The sequence below is a fragment of the Mizuhopecten yessoensis genome, unplaced genomic scaffold (assembly GCF_002113885.1).
Source record: "Mizuhopecten yessoensis strain PY_sf001 unplaced genomic scaffold, ASM211388v2 scaffold6505, whole genome shotgun sequence".
Taxonomy (NCBI): Eukaryota; Metazoa; Mollusca; class Bivalvia; order Pectinida; family Pectinidae; genus Mizuhopecten; species Mizuhopecten yessoensis.
The window spans coordinates 1,454,824-1,460,903 of NW_018406583.1; positions in this window are offsets into that span (position 1 = coordinate 1,454,824).

Below are 6,080 nucleotides of genomic sequence, written 5' to 3' on the forward strand. Positions count from 1 at the left end.
AAGATGTAACACGTATTACCTACTGTATCAGACGCCATTTTATTTCTATAGAGACCGACCTTGTACCTTGTATTAAGTTTGTGGGGTCTCAACGTCTTAAATATGTTAGACACGTCAGAACCTGCGATCTTTCCGCCGCTGAGCGATCGGTAGTTTCCGTCTTTTTACGCTTATATTAGTCCCATTACTGCTATTACACGTAAGAAATCAATATTTTTGCTAGCAGTGGTATCGCAACCACACCAGGACGTGCAGTAGTTCACACGTGTGTGTGTCTGTGTATGCGCGTGCAGTACTTCGCGCGAAATAATAAAAATACACTTTCCTATTCACAGATCTTTCTGACGATCTTTGACTTGAACAATATTAAACATACCTGTTTAAAATATTCAGTCAGGGTTAGAATGATAATGTTAGAAAGGGAAAATTAATTTAAAATAGAAAGGCAATTATAGATTTTAAATTAAGAATTAGTATCAAGTACGCACTGAAATTGAAAAGAAATGTGTATAAAGATAGCGATCCACATGTATACAAACGTACATATAAAATGTGAAAATGTACACGTGTATAATCATAAGCATAGTACACTTATATAAAAAATTACTACTTTTCATCGGCCATATCCCAATAAATATATACCTGTTTCTTGGTCAGAGAAAACAGAAACAAATCTGTACGACAAAATGTGATTAAAAAGGAAGTACATTCTGTACTATCTTCGTGTTGTCAGTTATAAGAACATGAAGTGATGGTGACATTTTTTTTCTCACGAGCTTTTGTCCATTTATTTTCTTGGAAATACTGTTGAAGTAATTGATAAGATGTACACTTTCAGTTTTAATCTCGTCTCATATGTGCACATTATGATATTGAGGGTCATGGGAGGGGCGGGGCGGGGGAGGGAGGCAGGCAGGGGGGATATCTGTAATCCCGGTGATTATTTTAGTAGGGTTTTATGTACAGTTTTAGTAAAATGTTTGCACACATATTTATTAGATATGAAAATTAACAATATGAACATGGTATAATACTAACTCTTGAATATGAGTAGAAGACGTATAATGAAAAAGAATGGCATCAATGGCAAAATGAAGATAATTGAAGACTGTTAGAAAAGTAAGTATAAAAGTGAGATCACTTGTAATGTTTGACATGTTCACTACACGCAGCTGTGTGAAAAGATATACAAAAAGTTCTAAAAGGGGGAAGCGATTGTTTAAAGTCCGGAATTGCACCTAGATGAGTTCCGTATACACTTGGTAGGTATTGATTTGGTAGGAGGCTGCAACTGCTCTCTGCTTTGGCTTCATGCCGAGGTATATAATGAAAACCATGATGTTAAAAGCCTGGTCATCTTACTAAAAACCTTTTTTTAAAGGATTAATGTGTAAATAAAAATATGGTTTTGCATACTTATTCAAACATATCAAAACGGTGCACCATACTACATGAATTGCATTAGAAACTTGTATCTATATTTTGAAATGCAAACTGTTTTTAAGGCAAAGTATATTGAAAAGTATAATAACTAAGGGGTTGTACTGTCTGTAACTTGGAGTCAATATGGCTTGCATCGGTATCTCAAAACGTCTAAATAGTGTGCGCAGTTATGTATATGAAAGTCACATGACATGTACACGTGCCATGCCTGTACAAATCACATGCCATGTATAGTTCGTGCATAACGTCACGTGACATCGTATGTACCAGCACATCCATATCACGATACACATGTATATATATACCAGAACGTTTTGTGTGAAACAACACATATATCGTGTAGCGCGAGATGCTACATATTTTGTCATGTCACGTGACAAGTCGTATTTTATGCCACATGTCATTTGATTAATACCTGTATATTTCATATTGACGTGTCTGATTAATATTTACGCATATATAACCGATATATTTATGTATCATGTATTGTGAATGATTGTTATGATATTGTTTTTTATTTATTTATAACATGTGTATTAATATTACATGTATATATATGCATTTAGAGTATATCGCAAAATATCGGCCTATTCCGTCAGGGCTCGGGATCATGCAAATGTTGCGTTCGGCTAACCTCGGCTTTTTGATGTAGATACGGAATCTGCCGAAATGTGACGAGTGGCAATGTTGGTTCCGAGCATAACGGGAAATGCCGATATGTTGCAATCACAATAGGAGTTTTTTCACCATATATATATCATGCTATTACTGTTCTAAATCATTTTGCTTGATTGCTAGGTTCATATCTATTGTAGTAAATCCTCTCTTCTATGTTATAAAATCACAACCAGCAGCAGTAGTGACGCCTCGTTTAGATATCAACTGTTCAAACTAGTGTGAACTTCATTTTTTTCAAAAGAGCGGTTGATATCTTAAAACGTAACACTACCACGCATGAGTTAATATTTTCGATATGTGTTGAACCGAACTGATGAACCTTATGGCATGTGCATTCGTTGTTTTAGTAATTTGGGACATTTGTTCGGTGTATACAGCTGTTCGTAAATAGAAAATCGACCTTTGTGTGTATATTGTCCGGCTCAGAATAGTACGTTTTATCATTTGTTTATGTAAAGCATAGCTAGGGCTTAGCCGGTAATGAGTCACGTTTCTAGAGATGATTTAACAATAAAGGAAACCTCTTTTTGTGTGTGTGATTATAGTCATGAATGGGTTATTTATGTATCTGAAGTAAATAGTGTGTCTCTTTTTGCCTGGTGTATCCGAACTGTTCAAATGACGCGTACGGGCACGGCAATATTGCGACTACTTAGCGATCACACTCAACGGACAGGATTAGCGATAAGTACTATAAAAGCTTATATAAGTTCCTCAAACATATTTCAGTATTTACTAACATTGGTGTGAGGCCTATGAACGTTAACCACTGATATGAAGTATTATTCACGTTAATATGAGGGTGTAGATCACGATAGCTTTAATCGTGTCACAAATATTTTGTTTTTCAACTAAAGGGACATAACTCCAACTCGATATCGTATCATTTTTGACGGCGTTTGTCTGCTTTGAAGTTTGTTGGAAGAGGAATGGATCCTTTTGAAAGTGGGAGTTCCTCCGCGAGCTAAAATGAATTATGCACAATACATTGCATTCTTAGTACTTTGATGCAACGAAATATAAAATATACAATATTATTATAGCTAAGTTGAATTCAGAGCATAGCACTTCTCCGTTAGGCAGTTTGGTGCTAGAGATCGCGAGTTCGAGCCCGGGACAGGGCATGAGTGTAAACAATGTCTTTTAGTAATACGTATTTTTTTAAATTCATATTTACTTGGTATTTATTCTCTGTTAAAATATACGAGTTTTTTTTTATTTATTTTTTTATCTCATGTGCTGTTTCTTAGCAATTTATTTTTATAGTCCGTTAGTATAATATTTCATGTAATTACTGTATTACTTAATGGTCTAAGCTGAGTATATTTGTTTCCTTACTTCAGTATTCAAGTGGTATGGTTTTATAGATGAGCTGTTAGAAAAACTTACATATAACAAGCAGAGCACCTTTACATTTGTCACATTCATGCACAGGAATGTTGTGATCGGATACGACTGAATACGACTGTTCCCACAGGCTCCTGGTTGTATCAAATATATGTCTGTCAAAATTTATTCAATATTATTAAACTATATATGCATATCGCAGAATCTATCATCGAATGAGAGAAATATGTCGGTGAAAGTTGACTTACAATTTGTATAGTCCTGCGATTCTTTGATCACTGGACTGCAACCAGATACGGAAATGATGTATAGACTTGTTTGATTGATTGATGAGGCTTTACGTCCTTGTTCCGGTTATAACCGAGCCTAGGACAAAATGATGTACAGGCAATCATCGCAGCCCCTTATAAGGAGGCGGGGAGATCTAAAGAAGACATAGTCGCCGATATATTTCTCGGCTAAATGAGTTAATGACATAGATTTTGATGTCGGGGTCCGGACAAAATTGGAGTAAAATATAGCCTCTCCCCACCTTAGGGTTAGGAAAGAAAATGCTCAATCCCCGGGAAGGATAAATGTCTAGCCCAAAGCTTTAGGAGTAAGACAATAAATTCTCAACCCTCGGGGTAAGTCTCTTAAATGTCTAGCCCGAGGGTTTTAAAGTGGGGAATTATTATTTTGCTGCCACATCAAATACCAGTTGAAATTTTATGAAATTCTAACGTTTATTTCATGATTTTCGGAGATCGGAGTTATCTTTCATGATCTGCTATTGTTGATGTGATGTCATTGCATTGTTGACGTGACGTCAATACAATTGTTATGACAGGGAAATCCCCCGTCTTTACACTATAGGGTAATACTAATATAGTCTTTCCCTACCTTGAGGATGTGACAGAGAAATCCCCAACCCTCGGGATCATATTCTCGAATGTCTTACCCTCGAGAAAGACAATCAAGAATAACATCCATCTGGTTGGAGATTGACTGAAGATTGTTTTTCTCCCATCCTGTTTCACTCACAAATCTGCCGGCAAGCTATGATTACATGAAATATAAGCGTTGATTGCATGCTATTCCAGCAAATTCAGAGTTGTCCTCCATGGTCTGCTACTGTTGACGTGACGTCATACTATTGTTATTATTTATATCGCGCAATTCTGCACGAGGCGAACTCCCCCTAGGGGTTGACAAGTTGATCTTTTCCGGCTTAAAAGGGAGACACATTTGTGAAGGGTGGGAGGTGTAATCCCCCTTCGTAATTTAATTATTTGTGTTAGACACATATATGCATATTTAAAATCAATTGGATATTTATTTGAAGTAGGTAAATGAAGAAAAAACCCCAAACAATTACAAACTTTCACAGGGCTACTCATTTTTATTAAAAAATACAATAATGTACGTGTAACGTCATTATATTACCATACTGAAGTGACGTCACTATATACGTACGTTCCTTGGCCAAAGGAGCACAGAATATATTGTGGCATTTGTTAATAGATTAAAAGAATTTATTCAACTTTTCTTTCTACTTTTCTCGTAGAATTGTGTGGGATGAATACCAATGATTAACGCTATTATTAGCGAACCATATGTATATTGATTGATATGTCAAATTTGTGTCGATTTTATTTGTTGTCGATGTACACTTTAAAATTCAAGGATATGTACAAATGTCCCACATCTAGATGTCTTGTATACATCTTGTACACAATCACACACTTATATATTGGTCTTAGTATAGGAAATTAAAAAATATATTTATAAATAAATAAAACCGGTTCCCATGAACTTTTGCTGTTTATATATATGTAAACACACATAAAATATATTTGTCTGTGTTCAAATTACGCATAAATAATGATGACGTTGCTGATAGTGGTATAATGACTTACGACGATTCACGCACGGTTGAGTTCTAAAGAAATCCATTCATTTCTGCTATGCTTCATGATCTTGTGATGTCTTTATATAGTTACACATTGAAAGTTTAGGGATACCTGATTAATCCGTGTACAACCATTTAACTCTGTAAACATACCCGTCGGTTATCCTATTCACATAAACGTGTATACATGTTTGATGCGTGAGTGAGTCGTTAGTATGCGGCTTTTTAAATGGTATTTGTTACAAAATATTTACTTAATAAACTGAATATCTACTTCATACATATACGATCGTGAAGGTTACTAGCTAGTTTTCCTCGCTATTTACCGGCCTCCTACCTCCTTTATTGTCCTTTTTACCACCTGCCCCTGTTTTTCACTTTCCTTTACCACATGTATGTCTTCTTCATTTTTCTATCTCCTTTTTACCGCCTTTCTCCTTCCTCTTTCTATCTCCTTTTTACCACCTGTCTCATTCCTCTTTCTATCTCCTTTGCCTCCTGTCTCCTTCCTTTTTCTATCTCCCCTTTAACACCTGTCTCCTTCCTCTTTCTATCTCCCCTTTAACACCTGTATCCTTCCTCTTTCTATCTCCTTTACCATCTGTCTCCTTCCTCTTTCTATCTCCTTTACCATCTGTCTCCTTCCTCTTTCTATCTCCCTTTTACCACCTGTCTTCTTCCTCTTTCTATCTCCCTTTTACCACCTGCCTCCTTCCTCTTT